Here is a 26,954-nt window from a genome sequence, read left to right as displayed (position 1 = left end):
TGCTTTTCTATTTACCAATTTCTATGTTCTATGATTGTGCTTTTCTATAAACCAATTTCTGTGTTCATGCAAGTGACTGACTGAACAAATCCTCACTATCAGTATCTGCAATTTGGCAGTACACCCAGACCTTGTTTTGAGAACGAAAGATATCTTAGTTTCAAGGTCTCAGCTTAGAGAGAAGAAGCCTTGTGAGGTATTGGTCTGTCACATGTTATGAACCAGTATTGGTTGGTCACATGAACAAAACGGTAATGATTAATTAATTATGCTAAATCATGCAAATATAACTTGTCTGTGTATAGCCGTATATAAGACAACTGCTGGGACTGCCCCTGCAGAGCTTCTGACAGATGTTCATTATGGTGCATTAAGTTTGATGGAACCTCTCCAGCACGCTGACAATAAACAATGATTCATTTAAGATTGAGGAGTCATTTTTGCCCATCTCTAACACACCCGATTCAAATATTCAACTAATCATGGTCTTCTCTCTCGGCCAGGGCTAGAGAGCTACTCTCTAGACCAGTTCCTGGTGAGCTACAGTTCTGTAGGTTTTCACTCCAACCCTAATCTAGCACACCTGATTCTAATAATTAGCCGGTTATTAAGCTGAATCAGGACAAAAAACCTACAGCGGGGTAGCTCTCAAGAAACAGACTTGGAGAGCCCTCCGCTAGGCCCCTCAAACTCAACTCTGGACCCTGAAGCCAGTTTTCATTACTCCCCTCTAATCAGGGTCTGATTTAGACCAGGGACACCAGGTGGGTGCAATTAATTATCAGGGCAAACTGATAACCAGCAGGCTCCGGACCTTGTAGGGTAAGAGTTGAATACCCCTGGTCTTGACCATAGCTGTGTTTGAATACTCATACTAACAGCACTATTTGTGATGTAAATTGAGTATGTAGTATGCTTATTGGTCATAGTATGGATATAGTTAATATGCCAAAAGTTCCCGGATGTCGTACTACATTTGCCAAAATACGAAGTATACAATCAGTGGACACTATTTCTGTTCTTTTGGGGCCCATTATGCGATTCTTCAGAAATGGGCGTGGCTTCACATCATTTTCAGATTTGAAGAAAATGGTGGAATATATGAAGCCGAAGTCTGTTGAGAGCAGATACAAATTCATTGTTTTAACTAATTATGACAAATTTTAAGAAAATGTTGAGCAATATTATAAAGTACGTCTTAACTTCTGCTTTCCATAGCCTTTGACAGCATGGATTGTACCAATCAGAACAGCTAGTAGAATGTTGTTTTGTGAAAAAAGCCATTTAACAAACCACTAGCCTTAGATCTGGTTTTGCCCAGTTATCTTATGCCTCAATGTTGGTGGACGCCATGATGTTGAGTCTAATATCCACTCATCATTTTCTCTGAAACACTGAGGGCCTGACATGTCAGAGAGGAGAGAGCAGTGGTAAAGGTCACTGATGGGTCAAAACAGCACAGATTGAAAATGCTGACCGCGTCCAAACCAGAGCCAACTGGTGCTTGTCCATCACTGTCAGGCTGTGTTTAGACAGGCAGCCCAATTCTGATATTTTTTCCAATAATTGATATTTTGACCAATTGTGTTTTCACATCAGATATTTTTCAGATCTGATTTGTCAAAAGACCAATTAGTATAAAAATCTGAATTGGGCTGCCAATCTAAATGCTGCCTGACACCCAGATTAAAGTATTCAGCTAATCAAATGTTTCTCTCTGGCTTAGAGCCAGGGAGAAGGAATAAAAAATGTAATGATGTCATGGCAATTTTGTCCACTAGGTGACATAATTCGTTTAGATGCATCTCTGCCTGTTGATAATTATATTTGTAATACACATTTAAACACACTTTCACAAACGATTTATCAAGCACTTATATATTATATTTATTATCACATAAGTCCTTTGTACACCATTCCTATTGGTTCCTCACTTTATTAGGCTTCCACTTTCAGATATAGCCTAATGAGGTAATGGTCGAAGGTTACAATAAACTTGCAGTATTCTACAACAGGGGATGGCACCGACAGATTTGACAGCTCTGCAAAGTTGCTCCTAAGCAACTTTGCAGTATTTATTTTTTATTTTTTGTGTTATTTCTTACATTATTAGCCCAGACATTTATTTGAGTTATTACATACAGCTGGAAATATATTTTTGTGACCAATAAAATGTGATTTGAACTGTGCAACAGTCTGGGGTTGGTAGAATAGGAACACCAACAAATGGTAAATCTTTTTTTTTGTGTGGAATTCATATAAGAGATTAGAATTTGCAAAAAAGTTTTATTTTAATTCTAACTTGACAGGATGATGTATGAGGTTTGACAAAAATGAACCAGTCCATATGAATTTGCATAACAATCCCATGAATTTGTACATGGAATTGGCTTCTTCAGCAGTCTGTTTGAGAAGGATTGAGATCTGCACCCCGCAATTCAGGGCGTTCCTGCATGTGGGCATCCCTGCCCCTCTTTATACAGTACTTGTATTGGTACATTTTTAAGCTATGAGTCCAGTACATAGGCAGGAGGCGATGGGGCGCTCCAATACAGTAGATGGCGGTAATGCACCAAAATGTCGAATGCCAACCGCTGATACACCCAACAGAAGAAGAGGCGAGGCAGACAACCGTGGCTAACTGTAGCTCAGGGATCGCAACTTTGATGAGGGCACAAAAATGTTTGCCATAAAGTGGAGACAAATGCACTTTAATGATACCTGAGTGAGTCTGACTAACAAAATCAATGGGGGTATTTCGACCATGATAACAAGTTTCGATAGCTGGCTACTAAACTAACTCAGCAATAATTTAAAAAAGAATGTTAGCTGACATAACAAGATAACTGCTGATGCACAACCACATTTCGAAATTGTACTTTGTATTCTACTATTCTAACTCGGAAAAGTTGAGACCCCGACTGAGTTCCTATTTTTTTTCCCCAGAGTGCCTTCAAAAGGGTTCTTCGCCCCCACCTGTCGGACACTGTTTTCCAGAAGTTCTGTTAATGACGGAGAGGACAGGTGTTCGGCAGGAGGGAGCGAGGGACAGTGTGTGCTTGCGTAGCCCTAATAAGGATTCCGGTACACGGGAGCACACGGTGTTGCCTCCACCTCCCGGAGTAGCTAGCGGTATGCGGTGGCGACACCGGTAGACGTATCCTTCGCCCTCGGTTTTCTCCGGTACACAGCAGGTGGGTGTGACGCCGTGTGTTAACTAACTAGTAAGCAAGCAACTTAGTTAACACACGGTGTCGCCCCAGCCTCATCCTGTGTTAGTGACAGTGTCCTTGGGCCCCGCCTGTCAGTTTTCTCCGGTACACAGCAGGCGTTAGGCACAATCACCCCCCTTACAAGCCACGGAGTCGCTCACGTCTGCAGTGCTAGCGGGAGGCAGGGATGACGTGTAAACTGTGTCCTTGCCCCCGCCTGTCAGACATGGTTTTCTTGGGTTCACAGCAGGCGGGAGGAGGGTGCGACACCGTGTGTTTGCTAGTTAGCTGTACGGTTTCCTGCAGTTCTGTTAACGACTGGGAAGGAAGGACACTGTCCAGCTGGCAAAGACGACTCCGGTACACAGGAGGCGTGGTTGAAAAAAAAACACTGAAAATATTTCCCTTTTGACCCACATTCGAAAGTGCCACAAGACATACATACCCAAGCATGAAGATGTCGCGCTTGGAGGGGGGCCTTCATACAGGAACCAATGGGTACTCGAGGGGGTTGGGGAGGGCGTTAATGCAGAAACCAATGGGATGCTCGAGGGGGGTGTTCGTGAAGGAACCAATGGGATGCTCGAGAGGGGGGAGTGTTCGTGAAGAAACCAATGGGATGCTCGAGAGGTGTGTTCCTGCAGACGCAGAAATGCCCACATGCAGGAACGCCCCGAATTTCGTGCTACAGTTGCATACTAGTACACTAGGTTGGAGAGGCGCTTGCTCACTCCCAGGATAGATGAGTCGAGCCCAATTCTGGGCTGGACAGGAAACAGGAGACGCATAGCGTGCCTCACGCAACAATCCTGGGAAAGAGAATCAGGATGGGAGTATGTATGTGTTTGCATGTCGAGCTGTTAGTTTAAAAAATATGAGGACAACGGGCACTACAATTCTTTCAACTGATTCACAGAAGCGTGTTATTTCGACCATTAATTCACGGTATTTGGAACAAATCTCGTGATTACTGCCTTTGGTTTTCATCATCCATTGGGCTGAACACAGAAGAGGAGCCGCTGTTAAATCCCAATTTGACTGTAAGTGGATTTTGAAATGAGCTTTTCTCACCGCCAGATGTGTTTAGGATTTATTTATTTATTGATAAAACCTAACAATCTACTTAACAAAAAATACCTTAAACGAGTTACGGTGTACCAGCCTAGGTGATCCTTATTGTAGCGTCCCCATGAAGAAAGGGCCGGGAGACAGGGAATTGATAGCCTGCTGGGTGTGAATTGTTTGTTGAGGAAGGGTAGTTGATTGTATAGGACCTAACATTTAAATATGGCTGTGTTTTTAGCTAAACATTTACCTTTTTATAAACCCTATGATGTCAAAGCTAGTGGCTGTTTGAAAGAGTTCTATGCTTTTGCGGTGTTCTTATGCGGCCATTGAACACTCCTTGGATAAAGGGTGTGTGTGGCTGGCCAGACTAGGGAACACCACAGACTGACCATAACCTATTGAAAAAGATAACTGGACAACTGCTGTTAGGTCGTCATACTAGTGAATGTTTTTTTAATTATAAACAGGCCGGGATACAAAGTAGTAGTGTCTGACACACTGTCTGTGAATTGATTCTATGAATGTCAGTTGATGATGGTCAAGGATGGGTAAAATGTTTTCATGCAAATTTTATGACTTCATCGTCTCTCATCAATGTCGATTTGTGTAACGGAGAATAGCCTACTGCGCAATGTCATTTTCAGCGACATGATAGGCCTACTGCCTCGTTGAACAACGATATTGCTGCCAGTGTCCCCACCCTGTTCAGACTGGTCTCGGACTAGACATAATAGTAAACGTAAATCTGGGACACCAAATGTGTATGTATATGTATTGCATGGATACGCGAGGTTGAATTGCATTGAATTCTGTGTCTGGCAGAAATTTGCGTTTGAATCAGGAAAGTTTGCGCTCACGATTTCCACAAGCCATAATGTTTAATACAATTATATATTAACATACTTTTACCGGTTATTGTGGCTGGTCCTTTCGGTGGTAGGAATGTGAGATGATACATCCACAGGAAAGTATAATTACATGAACTGTTAAAAGCATTGGTAGTGCATTCATATTTATATCACCTGAAGCATGCTCAGTAGATACACATGAATGCACACTTGCTGAGTTCGTGGACGTGTTTACATGGTTCTGCACATGCTTCAGCTGATAGAAATGTGAAAGCACTACCATCCCTTTGAAAAGTTGATGTAATTATATGTTCCCTGTGAATATATTGTCTCCCATTCCTGGACATATAACGCAAACGTCTAGCAACCCAAAAGTTGTCTGTACAAATCTCATCATGGACAATTAGCGTCTACGTACTTTTTAGCTACTTTGCATGTTAGCTAACACTAAACCGTTTAGCTAATACTAAACCTTTTAGCTAACACCTAAACCTAACCCCTGGAGCTAACATTAGCCAGCTACCTAGCATAAATCTATTTAAACAATTTTAGCATACGGCTGTAACATAACAAAATGTAGAAAAAGTCAAGGGTTCTGAATACTTTCCAAAGGCCTGAATGCCAAGGGTCTGAATGCCAAGCGTCAGGTCTGGAGGAAACCTGGCACCATCCCTACAGTGAAGCATGGTGGTGTCAGCACTCAGGACCTCAGACTGGGGTGAAGATTCACCTTCCAACAGGACAAAGACCCAAAGCACACAGCCAAGACAACACAGGAGTGGCTTCAGGATAAGTCTCTGAATGTCCTTCGATCAGACTTGAACCTGATCAAACAGCTCTGGAGAGACTTGAAAATAGCTGTGCAGCGACGCTCCCCATCCAACCTGACAGAGCTTGAGAGGATCTGCAGAGAAGAATGGGAGAAACTCTCCAAATACAGGTGTGCCAACAGCTCTGGAGAGACTTGAAAATAGCTGTGCAGCGACGCTCCCCATCCAACCTGACAGAGCTTGAGAGGATCTGCAGAGAAGAATGGGAGAAACTCTCCAAATACAGGTGTGCCAAGCTTGTAGCGTCATACCCCAGAACACTCAAGGCTGTAATCGCTGCCAAAGGTGCTTCAACAAAGTACTGAGTAAAGGGTATGAATACTTATGTAAATGGGATATTTCAGTTTTTAAACCTGTTTTTGCTTTGTCATTATGGGGTGTTGTGTGTATATTGAGGGAAAAAATAAATTTTAGCCTAAGGCTGTAACAGTGTGGAAAAAGTCAAGGGGTCTGAATACTTTACAAATGCACTATATTTACAGTACTAACATTTATTTATTTTTTAACTGGTACTGAGCTACCTTCAGGCGAGTCTTGTGAGGATTGTGGCCATCAGAACCGACGTGTTTGTGAGTCTCACCTTTTCCAAAGAGGGGTCATAAGTGTGTGGCCCAAACTGATTGAGGGGAAAAAAGCTATTTAATCAATTTTAGAATAAGGCTGTAAGATAACAAAATGTGGCAAAAATCAAGGGGTCTGAATACTTTACAAAAGCTGTGTGTGTACAGTACCAGTCAAAAGTTTGGACATACCTACTCATTCAAGGGTTTTTCTTTATTTTACTACTCTAAATTTTAGAATATTTGTGAAGACATCAAAACTATGAAATAACACATAGGGAATCATTATTCTACAAAGAAGAAAATAGTAAAAAAATAAATAACCTTAGAATGAGTAGGTGTGTCAACTTTTGACTGGTTATGTATGTATATGAGTGTTTCTTGGCTAAATTAGAGCCTGTGGTTCAAAGACAAACACAGAATTGAGAGTATGACTGGGTTTCCCCGCTCGTAGCTTCAGACAGACATTCACACGGTTAAGTTAATGACCCTTCATTGAACGTAGAGTTCATTGCTCCTCTTTGCAAAGAGGAGCAGAGTGCAAGGCCTCTCACTGGATGCCATTATGTACCCAGGGTGCCAATGCCTGCTAAAATATCAGAATTCTTTTTGGGGGGGTGGGCATTTTTTACTCTGTTTTCCCAGCCCTACTAGAGGTTTCTTACTGATGAGCTCTTTCTTCTTGCGAGGAGGCACAGGCTCTGCTGGCACGCGGTAAGATTGCTAGTGAAATGAAGCCTACTGTGTGACACTGATGAGAACTTACAACACCTATTTGTCCAACATTTTATGACCATATGGTATTTTTCAGGCAAGCATTTCATGTAGCTTCCTGTACCTCCACAAGGCCCCGGAAACACTGACTATCCTAATCTCTGTGGGGACAGAGCAGTAACCTTTCTATAGGCAGTGCCAGCAGCATACCACCCTGCATCCCACTGCTGGCTTTCTTCTGAAGCTAAGCAGGGTTTGTCCTGGTCGGTCCATAGATGGGAGACCGGATGCTGCTGGAAGTGGTGTTGGAGGGCCAGTAGGAGGCCCTCTATCCTCAGGTCTAAAATAAATATATATATATCCCAATGCCCCTGGGTAGTGATTGGGGACGCTGCACTGTGTAGGGTGCCGTCTTTCGGATGGGACGTTAAACGGGTGTCCTGACTCTCTGAGGTCATTAAAGATCCCATGGCACTTATCGTAAGAGTAGGGGTGTTAACCCCGGTGTCCTGGCTAAATTCCCAATCTATTCCTCATACCATCACGGTCACCTAATCATTCCCAGCTTACAATTGGCTAATTCGTCCCCCTCCTCTCCCCTGTAACTATTCCCCAGGTCGTTGCTGTAAATGAGAATGTGTTCTCAGTCAACTTACTTGGTAAAATAAAGTCCTATCACCAAAGTAAATTCACCAACAGAACGTGGGTGTATTCATTAGTGCAAAATGTTTTGCAAGGAAAAATGAAATTAAGAATTTGTTATTGGACACATTCAGGTAGGTCCCTCCCCATTTTGGGCCTGTTTGCTTTAGTTTGGTTCTTGGTGAATACACCCCAGTTGTGGGCCAGATGATGACAACCAACTATCTGTAGGTGGTTTCATAGTTTTCTAGTGAACACTGTTTACATTTACAAGGACAGCAAGTAGCAGGAGTTGTGGTTTCACTTTTGGCATGACAGCGATTTCACTGTCATGCCAAAAGAACAGAGGGAAAATAATGGAAGGCATTGCATAAGTGAGGTATTGTGCATATCACAACAAAGACGTATCCATTCTTAAGTTGACCCCTACCTCCTGTTCACTTTTGGGGTTCTGAAAGAGCTTGTATTAGCTCCACCTTGCCTTTCAATAGGCTATTGTAAACCTATACAGTCCTCACAGATCTCCACGTGTCTAGGGCAGTGTTAATTACTATTTTTTGTAAGGGAGCCACTTTGTCAGAAAACCGCACATATCTTTAATTTGTTGTACTTTTTCTTCTAATATTATCAATTGAGAACATGCAATTGTTTTTATGTACAGCACATCATAAATATATACACACACCACATGAATAAGACCCATATTATTTATTTTTATTATTTTTATTTAACCTTTATTTAACTAGGCAAGTCAGTTTAGAACAAATTCTTATTTACAATGATGGCCTAGGAACAGTGGGTTAACTGCCTTGTTCAGGGGCAGAACGACATATTTTTACCTTGTCAGCTCGGGGATTTGATATAGCAACCTTTCGGTTACTGGCCCAACGCTCTAACCACTAGGCTACCTGCCGCCCCATTACCTTCATTTACTAAGGGTTAGTTCAGTAGCTGGATGAGCGAAAATGTGCCTAATGCTCCTTGACTGAATTAATTCTAAATGTATAGTCTGTTGCTATCCTTGTGAGGCAATCCAGGTGTGTATTGGTCAGTCTGTTTCTCTGTTTTTGTTTCACAATGTTCATTGTTGAGTCCCTGTCTCCTTCCCTCGCATGTTTGGGGCGCCGTCAGTGAACAAAGATGCCAGATTTGATCAGTCAATATTATCTGTAAAAAAATTTAACGAGCTTTCAGAATATCCTCTCGTGTTTGTCCCTGAAGGGGCAGTAAACATAAAAGTTCCTCTCTGATCGACTCGTTTTGAGGGAAGCGGATCCAAACACATAATTGGGCAATGTCACTTACATCAGCGCTTTCGTCAAGCGCATTACCTAAAACACGGCGACGGATATGTCAGTAATCAGTTGTTTGCTGATGTCTTCCATGTGTCTTGTTATGGTTGAGTCTGAGAGTCCCTTAATTCTCTTTAAAATAGCTTCCTTGTTTGTGAAGTCAGCATACAATATTTTGTCTGAGGCCAAAATAACATTATTTGACTATCTCCGCGTCTGTGAAGGCCTTCTTGTTTCTCGCGAGTATCCAAGCAATCTCATATGTTGCCTCTGTCGTTTTCTCTGCAACAGTGCTAGATCTGTCCATTTGTCGTTCTTTGAGCGGTCCTTTTGAGTTGCGCTATTTTGTTGTTTCTGAGGTTGGTATGTTTTGTCAAAGTGGGCATGGTGTGACTGGAAATGTCACTCTAAATTTGCTTGTTTAAAACAATTGACTGCCTTCTGGAAAATAAGACTGTGAGCTAGTCCCATTATGCAGTACAAAAATACTTGTCTTTCCATTTCTCTTGGAACTTTCTGTGTTCTTGAGTCGACCGTATCCTTCTCTTAGCCACCGGAGCTACGTTAGCTAGCTGCATTTCCCCGCTGCCATCTTCACGATTTTTCTTTTTTCCCCCTGGTTCTCCGGGGGTTGTTCGTTCACAGCTGTCACGTTGTTCTCCAGCTCTTCCCCCTCATTTTCATTGTCAATAGATTTACGTTTCTTTTTTATTTATTTTTTTATACAATAAATCGATCCATGTCTACCAGACTGCAAAATGAACTAGTAGCAAACTGATATGGCTCAGTCGCTGTAGCTGTGCAGTTGCGTTCTATTTTGACCTTTCTGTTAAACAGCTGCGCTATACTGACATCTATCTGCCGTCCAGGGAACAATATATACATTTAATGAAATGATTCAGGCCTGCACTAAACATGTTGAATTGAAATTGTATCATTGTTATGTATTATGAATAGAAAATAGGATAATCACTGTGAGCTGCAAATGAAGGGTACCACTGGTCTAGGGGTAGTGTCTGGTTGACTTGAGATGGCGACTTGATTGTCAGGATCTTCAGTCAGTCTCGCCAATAGATGTTGTGTGGTTTTGTTTCTGAAGAATTGAATGAAGGATCGCATTGCAACTTGCAGCGGTGTGGCCATAATTATTTTGAATGGCCAAAGCACTTTGTGTTAGCTGTGTTCTTTGGGGCTGATGTCGCCCGGGTGTTCATTAGTTCAAAACGTTGTGCAACAAATGTAAATGCGCTTCTTATTTGAAAAATCCAGGTAGTCCATTCCCATTCCATTTAGTGCCTACTGAACACAACCCAGGCTTTGTGCACGTAAACAGCACCGTCATGGTTTGTTTTCCATTGATTGGGGGGGGGGGCGGCATCTGCCAGGAGGAGCTGGTTAGTGTCCCAAATGGCACCCCATTCCCCATGTAGTGCACTACTTTTGACCTGGGCCGATAGTGCTTTGATCAAAAGTAGTGCAATATATGGGGGATAGGGTACCATATGGGATGCAAGCCTGGTGTCATTTTAGTTTTCTATTTTTTTCCCCTTCTTTTTTTAAGGGCAGATGTAAGGGAGTTCAGTGTTCCACTGTTTCCCGAGGCCAGGGAGGGAGAAGTGGGAGGAAAATGAGAGACTGCATGTCTGAGAGGAAACTGCGGAGCACAACAAAATCCACACAGCTTACAGCCACTGCATGGTTTTCCAATTCACTACTTTTGTTTAAAAAAAACATGTTCTCTACCTTGTCTGCTCCCATATTGATCTCACCCTCTTCCCTTTCATGTCCCAGTGAAAGTAGTTTTTAGTGGTAAAAAGGTGTACCACCTGTTTAAAAAATAAATAAAAAAAGAATCCCACCTACCTCTTTCAAATATACAAAAATAACGGAAAGGCCTCTGTGTATAAGGTGCTATACAGTAGGGACAAGGAAGCCACATATAACTAACTCCCTCTTTTTGTGTCTGTGTTCCAGTGAAAGTAGTGAAGCTGCTGATCAGATGACAAAAGTAGTCCCAGCTTGGTTAATGATCCCTAGGGACAGGGAGTGGGGAGGGGGTAAAGGCTGTTCCCTTAGGGGTGGAGTGGGGTGTTGCACGTGTAGAAGGCCCTCTAACCTGCCACATGTCCCTGGGCGCAAAAGGCAGCCGACGAGCTAAAACACAAAGAGTGGCACTGAGATGACGGGTGTAGGTTTAACCAGGATCTGTTACACCCAGAGGGGGTGTGGGGTGGCGGGGGCACTTCAAAGATACTCATAACTTACTGTGATAAAGAGCTAGAGGGGGGTGGCAGGGGGGGGCCCTCTGATGGTGCCTGCTGATAAAGGAGGTATCCCTGCTGCAAGTGCCTTGGGCAGGGTTGTGGGTTTGGGAGAGGGCATGGTAGGAGCCTGAGAAGGGCAGCTGGCCCACCCTGCTTGGATGTGCAATACCATTTCTAGGCGTGAGTTTCCCCTATTATAGTCTGTCCTGGTACATGGCCTCTGTCTCCATAGGTCCCGTAGTGTTTATAGAGCATTTTCTTGACCTTTGATGACAGCTGCAACGGCCATTTTGGAACAAAGGCAGCCAGCCACCTGCCTGCCTGCCCCGGGTCTCCGCCTATGGACCAAGATGGAGAAGGAGATTTTCACTGACCAATTGTTCACGGAAATGTACAAAATCCAAGTCTAGATGACTCCATGAAATGAACAAGAAAATCAGTGTTTTTTCATTTGCATAATGTTGTTTGATTGATACAGTAATTCACATGTGCGTCGTTTGATTTCTTTGCAATAAGAAATGAACAGGGGTTCTTATCTGAATGTTTTAAATGGATCAGGAGCACACATCTGTGGGTCCATGTCTAGATCATGTTTTCAGACTGTTAGAGGGCTGGTGTTCAGACTCTGTTCTGTCTGATTGGAACGGGCAGAAAGAGGGCACCCTTGCCTGTATTGAGGGGAATTCATCTGGGTCCTCATTTAACAGGAGAGCTCAGGTGATGCTATGCAGGCCGCACAGGAGAGATGAACAAAGTGATGCAAAGTGTTGTCCCACAATGAAAGGAAATGCTCTCTCTACCCCATAAGTCCTTTCTCTCTCTCCATCTCTCTCTCTACCATCTGTCCCTTCCTCCCTCCCTCCCTCTATGTAGTGTCATTATAAGCAGCTTAGGTAGTTATTAATCAGTCAGTAGCATGAGCACAATGGTGGCTGGTTAAGGCTTCCGCTTAGGTTCAGCTGGTCCGAATGAGCTGAAATAAAAGATCCCAGATGTTTTCCATACGCACAAAAAGCTTATTTCTCAAATTTTGTGCACAAATTTGTTTACATCCCTGTTAGTGAGAATTTCCCTTTTGCCAAGATAATCCATCCACCTGACAGGTGTGGCATATCACGAAGCTGATTTTAAAAGCATGATAATTACACAGGTGAACCTTGTGCTGGTGACAAAAGTCCACTAAAATGTTTTCACACAACGTCACAGATGTCTCATGTTTTGAGGGAGCGTGCAATTGGCATTCTGACTGCAGGAATGTCCACCAGAGCTGTTGCCAGAGAATTAAATGTTAATTTCTCTACCATAAGCCCCCTCCAACGTCGTTTTAGAGAATTTGTCCAACCGGTCTCACAAACGCAGACCACGTGTAATCAGCCCAGGACCTTAACATCCGTCTTCTGATGGAACTGGGGGTTTGCACAAACTATGAATTTCTGCACAAACTATGAATTTCTGCACAAACTGTCAGAAGCCATCTCAGGGAAGCTCATCTGTGCTCGTCGTCCTCACCAGGGTCTTGACCTGACTGCAGTTTGGCGTCGTAACCGACTTCAGTGGGCAAAGGCTCACCTTCAATGGCCACTGGCACGCTGGAGAAGTGTGCTTTTCACAGATGAATCCTGGTTTCAACTGTACTGTGCAGATGGCAGACGGTGTGTGGGCGAGCAGTTCGCTGATGTTAACATTGTGAACTGAGTGCTCCATGGTGGGGTTATGGTATGGGCAGGTATAAGCTATGGACAACGAACACTATTGCATTTTATCGATGGAAATTTTAATGCACAGAGATACTGTGAAGAGATCCTGAGGCCCGTTGTCGTGCCATTCATCCACCTCCATCACCTCATGTTTCAGCATGATAATGCACTGCCTCATTTCGCAAGGATCTGTACACAATTCCTGGAAGCTGAAAATGTACCTGTTCTTCTATGGCCTGCATACTCACAAGACATGTTACCCATTGAACAAGTAAAAAATGTGTGCACAACCACCCGAAAAAACCCTTACCGAAGACCAAAATGTCGTCATCATATATGAACAAACCGCTTCGGATAGGAAGCATGCAGACGGCTTTAGCCTGTGTCCTGAAAGCTACAGGCAGATGGCCTATGCTCGCTCAAGTGATCCAGTCAGTGTTGACATTAGTGTCATGTGACAGGATGTTGGGGAAATTTGGCTGAAACCTGAACTCGTCCAATAATAAAACGGTTTCTTTGCAAACCGTTTTGCTACGGTTTGCACTAATGAGTACGATCCAGGTCTGAAGTACAGAATGGCTGCACTCCAAAACTGAAAATATCTCTCCTATGGCCCAACTCTTTTACCTCACTGATTCTTCAAGGCACGGTAGCTCAAGAGGCAATGAAGCCTTGACCCATGGCCAAGTCCAAGTAAGCATTATGGCTGCTTTCCCACCATAGCATAGGCCTAATAACCTAAAGGTTGTGCTCTTCCGTGTTGCTTTCACCTAACCAGTACGGGAAACAAAATACAAAGTTGTATTTTTAGCCAAGCCAGTGTATACTATTGGTTTCTATTGGCAGTTTTTATGTGAAGTGGCGTGGATGTAGATTTTGATGGCCTTAGATTGTGCTCTGCCTGGAACCACTGATTTGGTCCATTGGGTCTAGTTGAAAGTGTTCGAGCCCAGCCTGTGCTGGGTTCTCCGATCTGGTTGTGTCCCAAATGAGCTCTATGGGGCCGGGGGAGAAGTATTGCACTATGTAGGGAATAGGGTGCCATTTGGGGTGCAGACTGTCCTCTTTCCCTCCAGTGAAAAGTTCTCTTCTGAGTGACCTCACATGACATCTGTGATGTTTTCTTCATTGCCATGGAAACGGGCTGTCTCCCATCAACCAGGTGGGATTGACATCACTATCCTTCCCATCCTGTGTGCTCGCTGCTCTCCCCTCCCAAAGTTCAGCTGGTTCTCATGGAACACTGACAGCAGCACTGACGTGCGTGTTTATGTATGGGGTGGTAGGGAGAAGCCAAGATTGACGTGAGAAGGAGAGGGAGACGAGGAGAAAGAACAGCACAGGGTGTGCGTGTGACTGTGTTGATGATATAGAGTGGTAGAGAGAAACCAGGATTTGCGTTTGACTGTGTGCGCGGACTCTGCGAACTCTAGTATCAGGTCATTCGCGGTGCAGATTAAGCTAGCTCTTCCACTCACCCCTCTGCGGAAGTCCTCCGCTATTTATCCTACCCATAGCTGTGTTTGCTCTGTTTCCCCTGAGTGTTCTCTTGGTCACATTCCTTTTAAATCCTCAGGGAACTGTTTTTGTACTGTGAACACATGCATTTTTGTAGACGTGTGTTTGTGATTTCAAGGGGAAACGAGTGCGCAATTGTCTTTCTTTGGGACACTCTCTGCTCTAGTCTATTGGTGTTTTGTGTGTGATTATGTTGAGTATGTATGGGCGACTCTCTCTTACCATAGCACCTAGACATTAGCTACATGGGTGATATCAAGTGAAGGTACACGTTTCGCAACGGAAATTGACAAGTTCAGGTAGTACCGTTTTCCATTTCAAAAATGTTTCACCAGATTCACAGGGAGCACATTACAAAGGTTGAAGAAGCAGGACTCCAAGCAGCAGCTCCATACTATTTGCCTTAGAACCAGAACTGATACTGGTTGTAAGGGTGTGGAGGGTCTGTGGGTGGCTAGTGATCATTTTATTGGATTCCTCATGTCTTACTCATTGTTGGGAAGAATTATGGTCCAAATCGGATGTTAGGTACTCATATTTATTTTTGATTTAAATGAGTCCTATACATTTTTAAAATTGCCAATTTTTGGGTGCAATCAGCTTAATTTCTCCGATCAAATTATATTTCAACAAAATAAAGTTTCAGGAATGATCTCATCAGTTTCTAACTACAGAAACGATTTCAGAATCTTAGATGGTGGGTGACAAAATCATCTTGTCTGTTCAAAGATGTAGTTTTGTCCACTGTTTCTCTTATAGTAGCCTCTATATTATGAGCTGAGACTGGGCTCAGGCAGTATAGAATAGAAAACCTGCATTATCCATTAAAGATACACAACTTGCCTTCACGTTCTTGGCTTTCCAGGCAAATATGACCTATTTTAAAACATGAAGATGCATTACACACATTACTCTCTTCACATCTGTTGTAGAAAAAAAGCTTTCATTTTCCAGATATGGGCAAAGGCGCATACGGATGGGATTGATTTTTATTTTATGGGGATCCCCGCTCGCCGACGCCAATGGCGACAGCTAGTCCTATTGGGGTTTGACACGTAACGAAAACGACATAACAGACAGAAGACTTTACAATTGACATGCATTTAAAAACATGAACCTGTATTGTGCGCGTGTGTGTTTGCATCTATCAGTTACACATACATGTCAGTAAATACACACGACAAGTAGATCACGTGGGGTAGAGGCCTTGTGCCGTGAGGTGTTGCTTTATTTGTTAAAAAAAAACAAAAAAACAGGTTTGCTGTTCACCTGCGCTATATGAGATGGATGGGAGTTCCATGGAATCATGGCTCTGTATAATACTGTACGTTTCCTTGAGTTTGTTCTGGACCTGTGAGACGAGTAAGGAGGGGGAAAAATGCGGCTTTGTCCCAAAATTCCACCCCTTCAGCCATAGTGTGCACTTGCACACTCCCCATCATTGGATTGGTGTAAGCATTGGCTGGAGGGAGATTCCACCATTATTAAATCCATGAAGGGAAGTGTACAGTTCAGGAGAAGGGTTGTCGAATCGGGATGTAGCCAGCATCTCCCTGTCACATTGCCCATTTTACAGCGAGCCAAGGACGGCGGGTCGACGCACATCATCGAGCCCCTAGTGAGGTTATTGGCTAACCTTTCCTCAACCTTCAGCTGCCAAGCTGCCAACACAATCGTTACAAGACTGAAGGCAGTGGTTGGGAAACTGGGTCATTTCCAGTAGGACACACCGTCGCAAAACGTTTTAAAGCATTTTGAAAAGGAGAAGGAAAATGAGCGTTTCCTATTGGACGTGTCCAAGTGGTCCCTCCCTCCCTGTTTCAATCTTTTTTTCTTCAGTTTGGTGCCTCATGAAAATGACCCTAGTGATCGGATGGAGAGCAGAGAGAAAGAAATGAATGAAAGAGACAACTGTGCTGCTCTTAGTGTAAATGATGTCATCCGGAAAAGCGTGCTTGGAAACACTGAGCTCATTCTCATCATTTTCCCTCAAGTCATTTGACCAGTTTCACACAGTCAACATCTGGGACACTTGGCTGTGTAGCAGTTTCACTTTGTAATGCTTAGCTGCTTTAATACCCGTGTTCATTAGGGAACTCTGTGCAAATGGCTTTTCATCAGAAAACGAGGGTTCCTTATTGAACAAGTCTGTTTTTTTTTTTTTTACATTTAGTGCCTAATGAATATGACCGTGGTATACTACTGTAGTCCTAACTTCAGACGGAGTTATACTGGTCAACGTCTGTTATGTTAAATGTTATGCAACCGTGTGCTGTTCCTTTGCAGAAAACATGTCCCAGGGCTTTGAATATAGGTGGACCAGGCCAATAATGTCATTGGAAAAGTTTGTAACTGCTTTGGCTAGCCTACTGTAGATATCTCACTTCAACTTATGCACCCCCCCCCCCCCCCCCCCAAAATAGATGGTGACTCGTATCAAACCAACACCTGCAGCTTTAGTCACTCGTACTGGAGGCACTCTCACGCAGTCATCGTGCGTCCGTTTTGTTTCCGTTTCTGTGACCTATGTGCACGTTTGCGTATGAACACCAGCTCATGTTAAGTGTGTGTATATGAGTGTCTCTCCGAGTCCAAACTCCCCGACTGACCCACTGGGCTAATCTCTTGGCTGGGGCCTGGTTTGTTGTGTAGTGAACCTGATTACACACTGTCGTGCCAAATGTAGTACGGTTCCAGATCAGCTGCCGAGCTTGGCATCCCTATGGGTTTATGAGCCATCAGAGGGCTACTCGCATGTCCAGGGTCAGCCAACATGAACCTGTTGCTACAAAAGTGACGTTTACAGAGAGGGAGAGGGTCAAGGCCCATATTCATGAATGTGCTGACCTTGGATTGCTGACCTTGGATCAGTTTAGCCTTTTCTGTCATAATGAATAATGGACAGGGAGGGCTTGATGCTTGCACTCCTAGTCTGGGGGTCTTTCACACCAAATTGTTTTGGTGCAGGTTTTCTGAACTCTGGTGCGTTTACCCCCTCAGTGTGAACACTATCCGCACTCGGGAGTGAACTAAACAACTCACGTGGTTTGATCAAAAAGGGGTTGTCTTAAAACTGACCTAAGATCAGCGTAACGTCACCCTACTCTGATGGCCAAGCATTTCTCTGGTTGCGCATGATGGACCTGGTTATGAGGACTCGTGCTCTATGGTCACTTGTGATTTGCTCTTCTGAAAGACTCGTCCTCTTAAGCCTCGTTCACATGACTTGTTACTGTTTACAGATCATGTGTTATAACTAGCAGCTTCGCACAGCCATTTGAAGAGGAGTGGGACAACATTCCACTGGCCGCAGTCAATAGCCTGATGTTGACTCGGCTCTATGTGAATGAGATGTCTCGCTGCATGAGGCAAATGGTGGTCACACCAGATACTGACTGGTTTTCGGATCCACGCCCCTACTTTTTTTTTTTAAAGGTATCTGACCAACAGATGCATATCCCAGTCATGTCAAATCCATAGATTAGGGCCTAATTTATTTATTTACATGGTCTGATTTCCTTATATGAACTGTAAAGAGGGCTGTTGCGCTGACCATATTACCGCCACACCGGCGGTCACGAGTCATGAAGGCAGTCAAATCCATGTGACTGTTTAGTCATGGTCATTAGTAGCCAACCAAAGTTGCTAACTGCCAGGTACTCAGCACTCTCTTGTCCCTCTAATCACTCTGGCATCAATGCAAATGTAATCGAAAATCTAATCAAACACTTAATGAGAGCTCATGTTGCGCAACATTTCTATAGATTAGGCAATTGAGGGAGAAAACAATATTAAGCACATTGCTTATCTTTACAACAGGGGTATAGCCTACCTGGCTGGCATGAAAATGAACCACGGGAAAGCGTCCTCCATCCGCTATTTAAGTGCACAGATGTATTTTTTTCCGCTGCCCCATTTTCGAGACCGTGCATGATAATGGTTCGTTCTAAATCAAAACACATTTCGCACACATATTATTTAAAGACAAGATTATATCAAAAATAGTCTGATGGGTGAAAATATTTGCCTAACACTTGTGAATGATGCCCAGCATAAGAAACATTCATTTTTTTTGGTGACTTTTTCTAATCATAGTCGCACACCTCATGTAACCAGCCCATAGGCCTATATATTTTAATAAGGTTTGTATCACAACTAAAGTGGCCAAAAAACGTATTTTAAAATGAAGCACATTAATCCGCTTTACAAGGGGTATGGAGCCTAACTGGCATATATAAGCAGTGCGTGAGTTTCAGGCGTGGGGAAGATCATTTGCATCATAAAAATGCACCTTTAGAAGCATTAGATGCATAATCACATTTGCAGTCAATTTTGAAAACGGACACGCGCGGTTCTGTCCCCAATGCGTCTGTCTAAAACTTGTAGCCTGTAAGAAAGACTTCAACACGTGATGGAGAGCGCAAAGCACACGGGGAGAAGGGCACAATAAAGGCATGGATTTTTTTTAGGGTGGATTACGGCTACAAAGGGGATGCCGCCGGGAAATTCGAGGCATTATCAAGTGCTTGTCAAATAGTGAATGAGAGACTAGAAGTGTGTACAGCCTGCGCAAAAAAAACTAAGCAGAGCTCATGCCTTTCATGCAACCTTTTTAAAATCATCCTTAGTCGCCTCATGCAAAAAATATAGCCCAACATTTGTATCGCAACTAAAGTTACATAAATAACTCTAAATTAAGCATATAGAAGTACCTGTTTCTTTGTTAACTGCTCAACACAGAATAGCCGCATGTGCGCACTCCCTTAAATCGTTTGGAGAAAATATTTATATTTTATTCAGCTATGTTCAATTGTATTCTTCATAGTATAAAATAATGCCACGGAATTCTAAGCAAATCTTGTCTGCTAAATGAACTAGTGTAGCCCACAGCCATATAACATAGCCAGATCAGGACCTAACATAAGGACAACTCAGAGTATGCTATTATGTTCTTCTGAAATAGAAAACATTTTCGTCATATCATGTTTCTTTAGACCTGTCTAAAATAAATAATGGATTTACTGTGATGGTTTAGCCTATATTACATGGATTAATTAGACTTAAAATGTAGATGTTCCAAAGGTCTGCATCAGTGGGCTATGTGTGGAAGCCAGAAGATGCTAAATGTGTTTGTTAATTATGGTCAATTACCATAAGACCGACAGTTATTTGCTTGACAATCACCGGCTGACGAAATGTCATGACTGCCACAGCCTTAACTGTAACTCAGTAAAAACTTTGCAATTGTTGCGTTTTATTATTGTTCCGCGTATTTATTCTGTCCTGATTGAAAAGGTCATATTTTGCAATCTTCCAAAATAAATGTGATCTCTAACGAGATCAGGCTCTCCTCCATCTTGCGTTAAACAGTACAGTTGTCCGTTCACAAGCGGGGCAAGACTCTGTAATGAAATACATCACGATGTAAACGGAGCATTAGCTAGAGTACGCATGAGGCAGTGTGACGGATGCCCTAACTACTGTGAATGCAATGTGATCTGTGTGGCGGAGGTCACCGGTTTGGATCGCACTCATGTGCACATGCACATATACTGTACTCCCAAATGTTTTTGCCTCAAATCAAAGTTTATTTGTCACGTGCGCTGAATACAACAGGTGTAGGTAGACCTTACAGTGAAATGCTTACTTACAGGCTCTAACCAATAGTTCAAAAAAGGTGTTAGATGAACAATAGGTAGGTAAAGAAATAAAACAACAGTAAAAAGACAGGCTATATACAGTAGCGAGGCTATAAAAGTAGCGAGCCTACATACAGACACCGGTTAGTCAGGCTGATTGAGGTAGTATGTACATGTAGATATGGTTAAAGTAACTATGCATATATGATGAACAGAGAGTAGCGTAAAAGAGGGGGTGGTGGGTGGCGGGACACAATGCAGATAGCCCGGTTAGTCAATGTGTGGGAGCACTGGTTAGTTGGCCCAATTTGAGGTAGTTTTTACATGAATGTATAGTTAAATGACTATGCATATATGATAAACAGAGAGTAGCAGCAGTGTAAAAAGAAGGGTACACAGTCTGTTTGTTTCCTCTCTGTAACAATACTCGTTTTTATTATCCTCTGACATCACCTCTGCAACGTGCCCTCTTTCCCACTTCCTGCTTCCTGCTCAGACAGGAAATATGGGATTAGGCCAGAGCAGGAAGTATGTGTGGGAGAAGGACACCTGTATCCTAGGGAGATTTGAATATACAGTACAGGAAGCAGTGTTTACCCTACATTTAGTTTTTTCGGCAGATCGCAGAAGCCTACACCAACATCAACACTTGTCTCAATAGAAATCAACAGAGACAAAAGGTGCAGCCTTAGTGGCTGTAGGGGATAAATACTTGTAGTTTGTGTTTTTCAGGATTTTGTAAACCCTCTCCCAAATTAGAGGACTTGATTCTCCAACCTTGGCTTTGGCCCTTGAAACGCAACTCCTGCACTTAGAATCCACCCAGTGTAAGAGATTGACAGTAAAGATCCTGCTGTTTTGGATCCTGGGAGAAATGTCCACCCCCTATGCACACATCCTCCCTCTCTCGCACCTGGGATAATGATGTCACACTTGTTTACTTCCTGTGTGTTGAGAGAGAGAAGTGGCATCCACTTTGGGCATCATTGCTGCTACTGCACCGCATACAGCTGTTCAAACCCACATGTCACCTCCATTACAACGTCAGTGTTGACTGACAGGCATAATTGCTGGGCAGATATCACACAGGGAAGGCTTGATCACTCACTAAGTCAAACTGCGTGGTAATATTAGAAACAGATGCTAACACTGTGTGTGTGTGTGTATCTGATACACACACACACACACACACACACACACACACACACACACACACACACACACCATGAAAGAACCCCCCCCCCCCCCCCCTGTGTTTTGAGTGCAGCCACATACTTTGTGTGGACAGTCCGTCTGCACAGTTCTACAAAGGGACAGCTGAGGCCGACTGGGATAACGAAGGCTGGAGTGTGTGTACTCCGAGGCAAACAAACACCAACTGTGTAGCCATGTTCACCACACAATGAGTCAGCATTCTTCACACCAGAGATATAGAGATGTATAGTACCAGTGAATGAAATAACACATATGGAATCATGTAGTAACCAAAAAAGTGTTAAACAAATCAAAATCTATTTGCGATTCTTCAAAGTAGCCACCCTTTGCCTTGACAGCTTTGCACAATCTTGGCATTCTCTCAACCAGCTTCACCTGGAATGCTTTTCCAACAGTCTTGAAGGAGTTCCCACATAGGCTGAGCACTTGTTGGCTGCTTTTCCTTCACTCTGTGGTCCAACTCATCCCAAACCATTTCAATTGGGATAAGGTCAGGTGATTGTGGAAGCCAGGTCATCTGATGCAGCACTCCATCACTCTCCTGTGTTGGGTCATTGTCCTGTTGAAATACAAATGGTAGTCCCAATAAGCGTGAACCAGATGGGATGGCGTATCTCTGCAGAATGCTGTGGTAGCCATGCTGGTTAAGTGTGCCTTGAATTCTAAATATATCAGACAGTGTCACCAGCAAAGCACCATCACTCCTCCACCTCCATGCTTCACGGTGGGAACCACACACGCAGAGATCATCCGTTCACCTACTCTGCGTCTCACAAAGACATGGCGGTTGGAACCAAAAATCAAAAATTTGGACTCATCAGCATTTATTTAGTCTGCAATCTGAGGTGCAGTTACTCTAATGAATTTATCTTCTGCAGCAGAGGTAACTCTGGGTCTTCCTTTCCTGTGGCGGTCCTCATGAGAGCCACTTTCATCATAGCGCTTGATGGGTTTTGCGACTGCACTTGAAGAAACTTTCAAAGTTCTTGAAATTTTCCACATCGACTGACCTTCATGTCTTAAAGTAATGGACTGTCATTTCTGTTTTGGTTATTTGCCATAATATGGACTTGGTCTTCTACCAAATAGGGCTATCTTCTGTATACCACCCCTACCTTGTCACAACACAACTGATTGGCTCAAACGCATTATGAAGGAAAGAAATTACACAAATTGACTTAACAAGTCACACCTGTTAATTGAAATGCATTCCAGGTGACTACCTCATTAAGCTGGTTGAGAGAATGCCAAGTGTGTGCAAAATTGTCATGAAGGCAAAGAGTGGCTACAAATATATTTTGATTTGTTTAACACTTCTTTTGGTTACTACATGATTCCATATGTGTTATTCATAGTTTAGATGTCTTCACTATTATACTGGAATGTAAAAAATAGTAAAAATAAACGTTGAATGAGTAGGTGTGTCCCAACGTTTCACTGGTACGGTCGATATTTTTTGGGGCACTTTACTGAACAGATAGAGGAAGACCGTGGGGAAAGATTGTGTCAAAGGGCAGTAGGCCAAATTCAAACATATCCCAACGCTGTAGACGTGTGCCAGAGGTTGACCAGCCGGGCCACGAGTGAGCATTTTATTTTTTACATGAGCCTAATCTTCCATCTACATGATTAATTTGAATCGTGTGAATCATGTTTAATGTAAGAGTCGGCATTCCTTCTGGACATGAAACATACTTGCTTGTGATTTGTCTGAATCGGCATACGTGACTAGCCTGGTGAATCGTAACGCGAGTCGGGATTTTGATTAGCTAAGGTCTGTGACTCTGTGAATATCTACCTGTGGAAGTGCGTTGCTCCTCATTTCATGTGTGTATGTTTGTCACAAGCTACCCGGCCACAGTACTTGTGTTTTGCTTCTTAGCTTGATTCAATTTGCTCGGCCCAGTGTGTCTAAGAGTTCTCCGCACCCAGGATCTGAAGCTACTCCCTGTGACGGTGAGATTGATCTCTCTCTGTCTGTGTACAGCGACGCAGTCCATGTGATTTCCCTACAGCACGATGAGAACAAGCGTCATCAATCCATAGGTCCCGTTTGTCACTCGGTAATGGCCCCTTGCTGAGCTGAATTTCAGCCGTCTTTTTTTGTCTCCACTTCAAAACAAAAATAGATGGTGAATCAAATCTGATACTTTTTTCTTCTCCTATTCTCTCCTCTCCAGGACATAAAAGCTTGGTCCTGACTGTTGCGTTGGCTTCATTTGACCTCTGACCTGAGTGGGACAAAGGGAGAGACACACCAGAGGTAAGAGACACTTTTGGCTCCCATTCCAATTCTTTCGGTAGAGTCTTCCTGACCCCTGTAGTTGTATAATAATATGGACATTTTTAGAAGATGGAACCCACTACCCTGGTGTTGCCAGCACCATGCTCTATCTCAGTGAGCCATTGAAACCAGTCATGGACACTCTTTATCATGCATGTACCATGGCTCTTCTGACAGAATCTCCACAGTGAAAGAGAGGCTCTTGCTCATAGAAATATAATTACTAGAATGGCCGTTCCCATTCAAGTCAATGTTCTGCTGTTCTATTTCAATGCTCTTGCTCCGTGACTGTTTTTTTTCTTCTTCTTCTGTAAGTTGAAGAGGAGACGCAGGAAAGACCGAGGACAGACGGGAGGGAGTTGGGGGGGCTGCTTGTCCCTTATGTCACCCCAATCCCAATAGCCCCGGTCAAAAGTAGTGCTACTGTGTAGGCAATAGGGTGCTATTTGGGACGTAGTCTCTGTGTGGCTGCCTGAGGGGTGTAGGGAACAAGTTTTCTCCCCCGCACGGGCCTGTTCCGGGAAGTGGAGAAGTAGTGTTGGAAGTGATTTGTCACCCATGCTCAGAGTTTGTGTCCTGCGCTGTCTTGTCCTTGTCACCACCACTGTGGAGAACTTGCTCTCTCGTGTCACCTGGCTGTCACACTGTCTTCCCTCATAGCGGTGTGTGTGTGTGTGTGTCTCCCAATCCTGGTCACCGAGGGGGACCCAGAGGGGTGCACGTTTTTTGTTCTCGCCCCCGCACGAACACAACCAACCCAACTAATCATTGAGCCTTTGATAAGTCGAATCAGGTGTCTTAGTGCCGGACTGGAACAAAACCGTGCGCCCCTCTGGGTCCCCAAGAGCCGAGAGATATCAGAGGAGGTAGGAAAGCAGTGTGGCTCAGCGGCAGTGCTGCGGTCTACCAAGCACATTTTGTCCAGGAGCAACATGGAATCCTACCCCAAAACACTTTCTCACTATCTTCCTTCTACAACCTATAGCCTACATCTACATTCCTAACTAAATAGAGAGACAAACACAGCAGTCGGATGGGGGAAAATAGTAGGTAGGAAACTGTGACAAATCGGGGTGAGGGGGCAGGCTAGTCATGTGCCATGTCAGTGTATTTCGAGACCTATACTCATTCCTTGAGGATGAGACGCTTTCACTGTGGGAATGAGGGTAGACTTGCAGAGCGTTTCACACACACACACACCACACACACACACACACACACACACACACACACGCAAGCAGCCATCTGAAGTGGACCTTTTTATAGTTAACCAAACCTACGCTACCAGCCCCACTCTGTCCTGTCACTCAGTGTGTGTGTGTGGGGTGTGCTCCAGTGCATGTGACTGCACACACTGAATCTACACAGCAGCTATTTTGTTTGGGAAGAAGCACTCGTGATCGTTGTGTGTTTTGTCTAGGCCAGCTAATTAGTTGGAGTGTGTTTTGGTGTTTATAAGTGGGACGGTGGCCTGTAATTTACACCAACCAACCCATACTCCAACTTCCTCTAAGGGTATATAGGATGTAGGGTGATGTTGCATCTAGATGCTGATCTTGGGTCAATTTAGCATTTCCCCCACTAATGGATAAGGTTAGGATTGGGGATGGGAAGGTGATCCTAGATCTGTACCTACGTTAAAAAAAACTCTTAACTCAGGGAGGTTTGGGGTGAAGTGTGTCACTATAGACCATATACTACTGACTGGCAGGATGCTATTGTTGCTATGGTCTCCACGGAGATTCTAAAAAAAAACACGTATTGTGCGCTATCAAAGGGTGTGTGTCTGCGTCTGTCCTTTAAAAGCTAACCATCCTCGTTGGTGGTGAGGGAATCTGACTCTTGAAGATGGAGAGTAACCCCTCGGGAGCTGAAAATGATCTAGCGGGAACAGTGTAGTTGTTTGCGTGTATATATGGGTACGTCCCAAATTCCATGTGAATGTTGTGGGTGGAGGGGGGGGGTGGTGTTGCGCTCCCTTCAGGGACAGGCTGGCATTCCTGAATATTACAGGAATGCCAGAGAATTGTCGGAAGGCCGGAGGTGACACGGCGGACGTGAGGTGGCACTGCTGACGGACAGACAGACTACCGACAGTTGCTAGAGTCAGGAGGCCTAACAAAACAAGACTGTGCGTTTGGCATGTGCGCATGTGTACGTGCCCGTGTACGTGTTTGCAATGTGCCAGTTACCAGTAACCAATTCCCAGCCAGCTGTCAGAGGTCAAGAGGTCAGAGGCCGGCTGGAGCAGCTGGGATGAATGATGACATTCCCAGCTGTTCTGGGGTCTGTGCTGTGGTGCCAGTCTGTGCTGTCTGTCGGCCTTTAGGGAGACGCTGAGCCTGTGTGGATTGGACAGCAGTATACCCACTGTGCTCTATGTTCCCTAATAGGTGTGTGTGTGTGTTACGCACAAGATGTCTACTACGGACACCACGGTTAGACACTGATCCTGAAATACTAGGATAGCTAGTAAAAGAGAGACCGACTAGTACGACTATAAACGCACAGCAGCGTTGTTATTGAGCTGATATGCTAGCTGCCAAGCTAGTGTTACTCTGCAAGGAGATTGAGGACTTTTAACACATGAAGGGGTTATTTCTGTGCTGGGTGACTGCACTTCCATTGTGTGTGTGACTGTGTTTTTTTTACCCTCGTGAATAGTCTCTTTCTCTGTCTAATTGGCTTGACGATGATTGCCCAATATGAAAATCAAACCCAGCAATGATATTTGCCCGCGATGAACAAACTGATTGTTGTTGTGAGCCTGGAAACGATATGTTACTCATTACCCAAGGATATTAGTGATAAACCTTCTGATATCAGAACGTTTATGGTTGCAGAGCTAGTGGTTATCATCATACATAAATGCCTATTTATTCCTGCATCATACATTTCTGTAGTAATTAGCATTTCCAAGGACCGTGCACAACGGAAATGAATTATATAATATATGCCATTAAGCAGACCTATGTAATGGCTCAGTGGCACAGCGTTTACTGTCAACAATCAAATCGAGCAAGATCACAAGATGGATCGAATCAAATTTTATTGGGCACATACACATGGTTAGCAGATGTTAATGCGAGTGTAGCAAAATGCTTGTGCTTCTAGTTCCGACCATGCAGTAATATTTAACAATTTCACAACTACCTTATACACACACAAGTG

At 43.7% G+C, this 26,954-nt stretch overlaps 1 protein-coding gene across 4 annotated transcripts in view; it reads left to right on the top strand.

Moving 5' to 3' along the window:
* Positions 1–3,962: 3,962 nt before the first annotated feature.
* Positions 3,963–26,954, top strand: part of LOC139566286 (ras-associated and pleckstrin homology domains-containing protein 1-like) — a 78,425-nt gene continuing 55,433 nt past the window's right edge. For 2 of the 4 annotated variants that reach the window (XM_071387361.1, XM_071387360.1), the window contains exons 1-2: positions 3,964–4,252; positions 23,680–23,762. The gene's annotated coding sequence lies outside the window, so the exon portion shown is untranslated. Of the gene's footprint in view, positions 4,253–23,679; positions 23,763–26,954 lie in introns of all 4 variants that reach the window. The other 2 variants (XM_071387358.1, XM_071387359.1) reach the window with 2 other exon arrangements.

This window comes from Salvelinus alpinus, chromosome 38 (assembly GCF_045679555.1).
Source record: "Salvelinus alpinus chromosome 38, SLU_Salpinus.1, whole genome shotgun sequence".
Taxonomy (NCBI): Eukaryota; Metazoa; Chordata; class Actinopteri; order Salmoniformes; family Salmonidae; genus Salvelinus; species Salvelinus alpinus.
The sequence above is the reverse complement of the archived record's forward strand: the minus strand, read 5'-3'. Positions and strand labels throughout refer to the sequence as shown.